The sequence below is a fragment of the Fukomys damarensis genome, unplaced genomic scaffold, assembly GCF_012274545.1.
Source record: "Fukomys damarensis isolate Sample0158 unplaced genomic scaffold, DMR_v1.0_HiC HiC_scaffold_16, whole genome shotgun sequence".
Classification (NCBI taxonomy): Eukaryota; Metazoa; Chordata; class Mammalia; order Rodentia; family Bathyergidae; genus Fukomys; species Fukomys damarensis.
This window is the reverse complement of record NW_022900928.1, coordinates 25,855,281-25,864,756: the sequence shown is the minus strand read 5'-3', so window position 1 is coordinate 25,864,756 and position 9,476 is coordinate 25,855,281. Positions and strand designations below refer to the sequence as shown.

At 44.9% G+C, this 9,476-nt stretch overlaps 1 pseudogene; it reads right to left on the bottom strand.

Moving 5' to 3' along the window:
- Positions 1-2,040: 2,040 nt before the first annotated feature.
- On the bottom strand, positions 2,041-5,615 carry LOC117286251 (annotated as a pseudogene).
- Positions 5,616-9,476: the final 3,861 nt, after the last annotated feature.

Below are 9,476 nucleotides of genomic sequence, written 5' to 3'. Positions count from 1 at the left end.
CGCGGCTCCCCTGGAGTGGGGCAGCACCGCGCCCAGCCTCCCCCAGCCCGTGTCCGGTACCGGAGCCGCTCACCCGCCGAGTGACCTCGGACGAGTCCCGGCACCTCCCCAAGCCTCGGCTTCCCGCCCTGTGCAATGGGGATAACGTTATGGGGGCAGACTCAATGGGACTCTGCTCGTAAAGCACTCGGCACGGGGCCTGGCATCCAGGGAGTGCTCCTGGACGGCGGCTATTTTTATTATTAATTAAGGAGTAACGAAGGTGACAGCTGTGTAAACTGTAAAGCGCGGCGGCGGAACGAATGGGTATTATTAGCACCGCCCCCGCCCCTGCTACTCCCTCCAAGTCAACAAACTTGAGCCTCCGCGGGCGCGAAGGAGAGGAGGGAGCTCCCACCTACCCTCGGGGCGGAAGGGGGACGCGGCCGCCGGAAAGGGGGCGGAGCCCACAGGGGGTCTACTCCCCTCCCCCCCAGAAAAGACCTAGCCGGTGGCGGCGTCTCCCAGGAGTCCTCTTCCTGCCCCGCTCCCCGCCCCCTAGTTCCTTAAAGGCGCAGGCCTCTATCCCGGGGCCCACAGATGCCAGCTCCCAGGCGGCTGTCCGAGCGTCCCTTTAATCTGGAAAAGAACTTTCACTTTGCTAAATTGAACTTGTAGACTGAGCCCGGGTAGGTCCCCGGGACCTCTCCCCATTTCAGGTAGCATTGGCTTAACCCAGCTGCAACCGGTGCCGAGGGTGAGCTGGAGGGCCCTCCGGGGGGCCTCCGTGGCGCCTTCCAGACTAGATAAGTGCAATAAAAGGTCCGCCACTGACTGGTGTCTCTAGATGCCACCAGGAACCCAATAACTCAACCTCCAATCTGTGCCCAACTTCCCCCGTCAGTAAGAGGGAAGATGACCTGGGGTTCTGGCAGGGAGGGAGATCCGCACTAGAAGTCTGGAAGCCTGGCTCTAGTCCCAGCGGGGCCATCCTCCGTGCCTCTCCCGACAGCTGTGGCAGGGTTGTGAAGACAGACACGGTGGGTGGAGTGGTCAGGAAACTCTCAACTCAGGCCTGGTTCCTGAGCTCTATACAAAAATAGAACAACCCTTTAATATCAGCCTATCTAACAGTTCAGGGGACAAGCCCTGGCTTCTGCCTTTGGGAAGCCCGTAAGTGTTCTGACACTTTTCCAGCCTTACCTTCAGAACACAGCCCCGGCCAGTTCCAGGCTCTTGAATATTTCTTCTTCAGGAATTGCCCAGATGGTCTTCCCCATTTGGCTCTCTTCCCGCTTCGAGGGTCTCAAACCCCAACTCTGCCCTTTCCGTCCACATCATGTTTAGCAGTGTGCAGTCCCTTTCCCACCCACTGAGAATCCAGAGCCTTCCCTGAACTCCCATTCCCACCTTTCCCATTGCAGAGCTGAGCACTGCTGGGGGGAGGGCGGGGCTGGAAACCATTATAAATAAGTCCCAAACTTGGCTCTAGTGTGGGGTCACAGGAGCAACAGGCTGAGAACTGTTACTCTGCACGCTCAAGTCTTACATGCTACCTAGGTAACAGCTCTTTTGCTTTTCACAAGTCAGAGGGGGAGATTATTATCCCCAATTTATTGAGGAGGAAACTAAAGTTCATAACTTTTCGCGTTTACAAAAATAGTAAGAGAGCTGGGCGTGGTGGTGCATGCTTGTAATTCCAGCTCTGGAGACTGAGGCAAGAACATTGCCCAAGGCCAGCCCGAACTACACAGTGATGAGACCCTCTCCAAAATAAATAAATAAGCCATCAAGATCTGTCTCCCACCCACCAATTCACAGCCAAAATAATTCATCAGGCACGGATGTGTCACAGATTTATTAGAAGAAGTGACTGTTGGAAAAAGCATAGCCCCGCCATAGAACAGAAATTGAGTGGCAGAGGAGTGGCTAATGGATGGAGACAGGCTTGGGCTCCCTTGTTTGTTTATATATTTTGTCTATTTGGGGTTTTTTTTATTTGTGTTTGTTTGTTTGGTACCAGGATCAAACTTGAGACTTTGTGCTTTCGAGGCAGGCAGCTGCATCACTGAGCTAAATCCTCAGCCCCTGGGCTCCCTCATTTGTGAAAGCTGAGCTGAGCCCAGCCTGGTTGTCCAAGCTGGGGGCAGGCAGAGGGGAGGTCTGGACTCAGTCAAGGAACAGGTGTGCAGCATCAGGGACAGGCTGAGAGTGAAAAGTTCTGTCCCGTGGATCCTGGCCCCAGCCCCATGGCAGGATAGAACCTGGCCACCTTCTCAGTGAGGTTGCCCTGGGCTGGGCTAAACCACATTTGGATGCAACAGCCACTCCCTGAGATGTAATTGCTAATGTCGTAGGAGAAAAGTGCCAGATAAACTCACAAAAGTCATCTGGCCAGAGGAAGCAGGACTCAAATGTGCAGCAGACAGCCCAGGCTGGGCATTTATTAATTCCTGTAGGGAAAGTCATTGTGGACACAGACATTCAGCTCTGAGCCCAAAGCTCATTTCTGACCACCCTAGAAATCTTCATCCAACTCCAAATCCTGAACTTTCCCTTTTCCAGCCAGTTCCTCTATCTTCTCCCCTCAGGCCTCACCTGAGGACCATTTCCAGCCCTTGTGCGGTTCTCTGTTGCAGGTGTAGGAGTCTTCCCACCAGCACTGACAGTCATATTTTCATAAGGATGTACCCACTAAAAGCAATCTGGGAAAGCTTGGATCCACCTGGATGGAGTGGGGATGTTGGTAGTCATGACCTTGAAGGGACTGATCCAGAGGGCAGCCTGCTGGGCTGGGGTGAGAAACAGAATTATGTGCTGGATCCAGCGTCCTGGATGGGGCAAGCACTCGTACAGACAGAGGTCTCCCATGAAGTCTCTCTTGCAAGGGGGCTCCCTCTTGCTGCAGTGATCTCAGTTAAAGTTGTACAGGTGGGAGGGTTTCTTGTGTAGATCCTGGGTTGTGCTGGCTGAATAGCAGGTGCTCTTCCAGGCACTGCACTGGATAGGGAAGACAGGATTAAGCATCCCAGCCCACCCATCTCTGTTGGATTTTTGTTCCCTTGCCTTAGGCAGATTGTTTTGCCAACACTCTCTTCTTGAGTGTCTCTGTCCTTGGCCTCCAGAATTCCCCCTCCAAGGGGAAAACAATTACAACAGTGTGATCAGGGGGCTGTAACAGCCCTAGGGAACCCTGTCCTGGGAATGTTCGCTATCATTTATACAGCTTTTGCACCTTATAAAAAGTTTTTGTTTTTTTGGTACCGGGGATTGAACTCGGGTCCTTGAGCTTGCAAGGCAGGCCACCGAACTGCTGAGCTAAATCCCCGGCCCCTAAAAAGTCTTTTTATGTGTTCATTTATTTAAAAAAAAGTATTGAGCACCCACTGTAAGTCCAACACTGTTCTAGATGCTAAGGATACAGGAAAAGTAAAAATGACAAATAAATACATGAAAAAATGTTTTTAAAAAAAGAATACAGGAAAAAACAAAACAGACAGAAAATACATGTTTATAGACCTTATATTGTAGTCAGGGGAGACAAGTAATAAGAACCTAGAAGAAAAAAAAATGGTATGTCAGGATATAATAAATGATGTGTGGAAAATTAAAGCAGGGAAGGGGAAGTGTGGGATGATTGTTGAAATTTTAAACACTGTGGTTTGGAAAAAACCTCACTGTGTGACAAAGGAGAGAGGGAATGAACCATGCAGTAAAACGGTTTGAATAAAATATAGTTTCGATACAGTTTGAATAAATTAACTCTTCTCGGTAAGTATTAAGATGTAACTCCAGTTGGTTAGGCCAGAGCCAGGCACATAATAGGTTTTTGAAAATTTGTTGAAAAAATTGAATGAAAGACCTACAGTGATTTCCTAAGTTCAAACCTAACTCCATCTTCCATACGGACACATCATTTCTTCAGAAGCTTCTAAAGTAGGCTGAGTTTACCAGGACTGAAAATACCTTGAAATGGAAGGTGGTACTGTGTGTTTTGTTTCACTGGAGTTATTCATTATTTAGGGAATTAGTTCATCCATGGCAACCCTGCTTAGAGCATCTTCTAGCATTTACATTGTCAATAGTACACACCTGTCTCAGTTTTTATTTGTTCATAATGATTTTGTAAATAAAAGCAAGCAAGCCATTTCCTCATGTCTTCTAATGTATTAGAGAACCAACCTCGTGAAATATATGTTATTTTATTATAAATTACAGATGGCCCTTGACTTACAGTGGTTTGATTTAGGATTTTTTTTTTTAATGATGACACAAAAGTGATACACGTTTAGCCGAAATTGTGCTTTGAAATTTGAATTTTGATTTTTTTCATGGGCTAGCAATGTGCACTCCACCATCTCACAGTGTAGCTCGTCTAGCAGCCGAGCTCCCAGTCCATGCCAGGCAACAACCCATGCTCAGGGCACTGGGTTGCTAAGCAGTAAGGTTTGAGAGGTGAGGTATATTAAGTGCATTGTGGACTTGCAATATTTTCAACATAGGATCAACTTATCAGGCCATATCCCCATGGTAAGTCTAGGAGCACACCTACTTTCTGTTTGCTCTTCCTTTGTATTATAAATACAGCATTATATGGATACCTTTAATCATACCTACAAATAGGTTCTATTAGCCTTGAGTTTCATTCCAGAATAGAACAGGTCTACTTTTTTTTTTTTTTTTGTCATAAAAAGAAGACTTTGAATATAACAGGGTTGCAATCCCCTGACAAAACTGGTGTGGGAAGCGGCTCCTGAGGATTGAACCCAGGGCTTTATTCACTCTAGGCAAGTGCTCTACCCTAAGCTATATTCCCAGCCTTCTTTCTTTCTTTCTTTCTTTCTTTCTTTCTTTCTTTCTTTCTTTCTTTCTTTCTTTCTTTCTTTCTTTCTTTCTTTCTTTCTTTCTTTCTTTCCTTCTTTCTCTGAGATAGGCTTTCACTAAGTTACCTAGACTGGGGTTGGGCAGCCCACGACTCTGTCCCAGCCTCTAGAGTCTCTGGGGTTACACACCCAAGCACTGCATACATTTTTATACACTTTACATACAGCCCCATAATGCACTGCATCATTGTCACAAGGGGCCTTTCTCTCTTCTGCCTTTGACATTCCATAGAATTGGTACCCCATCCTTCCTATACCCCATGGTGAAACTACTCCTGTCAGGTCAAACTCCTGTCAGGATCTGTGTGCTTCCATGGGCTTCCATTTCCTTTATTTGTGTAATGTGGAGAACATTATCTGTGTCAAAGAAGTATTGAAATATGAAATCATTTTTTTAAAAAAGAAATACAAAAAAAAAAGAAGCATGAAATCGTGTACAGAAAATACACGACATCCAATAATTCAGTGAACGATTACTCAGTATCATTGCCGACCTGATAACCACTTCTGAGGAACATACCCTGAAAATCACCTAACTGCTCTCCCAACTCCACCTTCACCCTTTCCCACTTTCCCAAGGCAGTGAGTCAGGGTATGAGGATGCCTGGCCACCTCGGCCCCTCCCCCACCACACTGACTTCCTCCCGTCTGTCTAAACCAGCCCTGTTCCCAATCAGACCCCAGCTGCAGCCAGATCTGCTCATACAGGTTATCCTCAGGACCTGGCTTCACCTTGTGGTGCTTGATATTCATAATTGTCCGAGTCTGCCCTGTACCCGGCAAAGCAATATGTTGGCTGTCCAGGCCAGAAGCAGCAGAAGTGGTGTCCATTTCCAGGCCAGCTCTTTCTGTCCCTGCAGAGGAATCTATGATTAAAGAGACTAAGGCCTTTGGGAAAAGAAGTCCATCCAGGATGGCTGCTCCGTTCCCTGCCTCAGTCTCCCCACCCCTACAATAAAAGATGAGGTTAGACCCTATTCCTTCAGTGTTGGGGTCCTAAGGCTGCCTGAGCCTGGCACAGTGAATGTTGGCAAGGGAGGCTCCCTCACTCCCAGACTTGGAGGGCTCGGAAGGGGACCTGGAGGCACTGGAGGAGTCCTCCCCAAGTTTAGGGAGATGCCATGTGTGCCCTCACCTTCTGTCTGGACTTTGTCTATGATGAGTAATTAAATAGTTTGGCTCTGAAAAAGAGAAGGGGTTCACAAAGTCCTCATCTTGTGTCAGCAAGTACTCAGCATTAGAGACACCAGCCTAGAAACCCTGTCAGCCCTAAGGTCAGCAACGACCCAGTCTTGCTGAGTTCAGATTGGTGTGGTAATCAAGTGACAAAATCCACAGAATAGCATTTGGTTAAATGATACAGAAGTGGAAAGAGTAGTGGTTTTTAAACAGCTTTGCTTCCTCAGGCTTTTTCATTCCCTGTTCTCTAAAATCCATTCCTGCTCCGCCCACCCTGACACTGGCCCCTCCACTGTCCTTGTGTGAATGAACCAGACTCCACCTTACCTCTCAAAATACAAAAACAAAGACCCTTGGACCTGTGGGAAACATAAAAGTCCCCCGTGTTGGAACGGTCAAGCAGATATGCATTAGGAGTCATTGGGAGGCTACTGGCAAAGATGCCACACTCTCTGCTCCCTTCACCCCTTCACCTCACCTGCCCTCACCTCATCTCCATCCCCAACAAATCTGTGCCTTTGGACACCATTACTGAAGTACCCAAGACTTAATAATAGAGACCTGTTCTCCATCACCACCCCCACCTACAGTTGATCACCAAGCCCTGGCAAGGGTCCCTCTAAATCCTTTCTGGAATTTATTTCCTACAGTTTTGTATTTAGAGTCAGATTTTGCAATTTCTTCCACTTCAAGTCACCTGACCCACAGGAGTCACAGTGATCTTTTTAACAAGACGCATGTCTCTTTCCTTTCACCCAAACCTGCTGAGCCTCCTAACTGCCCTTGTCACCCTTCCCTCCTTGGGAAGGGGGCCTCCCTTACTTTGGGGAGCACACACAAGTGTCTGAGTTGGCCCCTCCCTACATGGGCAACAGACCCAGGTGCTTGGCTATCCCCAAAGCTCATTGTCCACAGCACAGGGCAGAGAAAAGCTCTGGTAAACACAAAATGAAATGTCCCTACTCTGCTCTTCTGCTCATCCTTCTGTTCCACACTCCACCCTCTTCAAGTCTCCATGAGTTGGGCAGTTTAGTCATTTCCATTCCCATTACTAACTAAAATTATCTAAAATTATCTCAAGTCTAGATAAATAACAATGGGTATATGAGGCTTTAGGGGGACATCTAGATGTAAACTATAGCAATATCCAAAAAAGAGACAATGAAGCTAGCAGGGACAAAAGATCTATTATAATGAATACACCAGGTAGGGTGAGCTGTTAAGTAGAGGGCAAAGAAAAGGAATCAGCAACAGGAAGATAATGCAATGACAGGAATAACTCTCAATGTAAATGGTCTCAATTTCCAGTCGAAAGGCACAGGCTAGCAGAATGGAGGAAGAAACAAAATCCAATGGTATGCTGCGTATATACAAAAGACACATTTAACCCAAAAAGAAATGTATAGACTAAAAATAAAAAACTGAAAAAAGTATTCCATGAACTGGGAACCCATCCCCCAAGAAAAAGCAGGAGTAGCTTTCCTATTTTCAGACCTAGTGGACCTAGAGCCAAAACTGATCAGAAAAAGAAAACCAAAGTACATACTGGTTAAGCAAACAACTCAAAAGGAAGAGTTAACAATTGTTAACGTATATGCACTGAACAATGGCACACTCAACTAAGTGCAGACTGGTGCAACCACCGTGGAAATCAATATGGAGATACCTCAAAGAGCTGGGACTAGAGGTTCCATCTGACCCAGCCATCCCTCTGCTGGGTATATTTCCAAAAGAATTAAAAGAATCATACCACAGTGATATATGCACACCTACATTTATAGCGGCACAGTTTGTAATAGCTAAAACTTGGAAACAGCCCATTTGCCCATCAATTGGAAACTGGATAAAGAAGATGTGGTTTTTCTATAAATGGAATATTACTCAGCCATAAAGAATGAGAAATTAGATTCATTCATAGGAAAATGGATACATATTGAGGATATACTCCTAAGTGAAATAAGTCACACATGTGTAAATACCAAATAGTTTCTTTGGTGTGAAAAACTATAATAGTACATAAGATCCTAATGAGATAATTGACCATGTGAAATAGGAAGAAAAGGGCTAAAGTTGTAAGGGAAGTGGGAAGGGTAGGGGAAAGGTAATAAGAGAAAAGAAAAAAATATGAGAAAATGAAAAAATGGAAATAAAGTGTTTGTAAATGGGGAGGGGAGGAGGAGGTGAAGGGAGGGCAGGGACAAGGGGAAAAAATGGGAACCAAGACCTTTCAGGTAAAGGTACAAGATCCTAATAATGAATGTAACTGTACTGTATTCCTAAAATGCACCAAGAAACTCAATTAAAAAAACTCCATAAAACAAGTACTGCTGAATGTAAAATATTACATTTAAAACAACACAAAGGACTGGGGATGTTGCCCAGTGATAGACGCATGCTCAGGGTGTGTGGAGGCCCTGGATTCAATTCTCAACACCCCCCTAAAAAAAGTTAAAGGGAAACATCAACACAATTATACTGAGGAACAATACCCAGCTGTCGCAAATGGATTAACTAGACCCCCCCAAAAATCAACAAAGAAATATCAAAGTAAACCAAACTTTTGAATGAGTGGATTTAATAGATGTCTACAGCATGTTCCTCCCAAGAACACATTCTTCACAGCAGCACGTGGAGCTTTGTCCACAATAGTCACAAATTAACTAGCCAATAAAGCATGCTTAAGCAAATGCAAAAAAAAAAAAAAGGAAATTATGCCGTGTATATTATCAGATCATAGCACAATGAAACCAGACATGAATGGAAAAAGAAGGCATAGAAATTGTGCAAATACATGGAAATTAAACAATACACTCTTGAATGACCAATGGGTTACAGTAGAAATAAAGGAAGAAATAAGACAGTTCCTAGAATTGAACAATTAATTCCAGTACAACATATAAGAACTTATTGGACACAATGAAAGCAGTCCTAAGAGAGAAGCTAGTAACTGTGAATGCTCACATCAGAAAAAGAGTGAACCAGGCCAGGGATTTAGTTCATTGGTTCTGCCTGCCTGAAAGCACAAGGTCCAGAGTTCAATCCTCAGTACTAAAAAAAAAAAAGAGAGAGAGAGAGAGAAAGAAAGAGTGAACCAAAATAAATAACCTAATGATATACTTCAAGATCCTAGAAAAACAAGAACAACACAAACCCAAAGCTAGTACAAGGAAAACAATTAAAAAGATCAAAGCAGAAATCAATGAAATTGAGATTTTTCAAACAACACAAAGAATCGATGAATGGAAGAGATGGTTCTTTGAAAGAATCAACAAAATAGACAAACCCCTGGCCAATCTTATGACAACAACAAAAAAAAAGGTAAAGAAAAGATCCAAATCAATACAATTAGAAATGAGAAAGATGAAATCCCAGGAGACACTGATGAATTCCAGAAGATTATTAGAAATTATTTTGCATAACTCTATGCCAATAAAT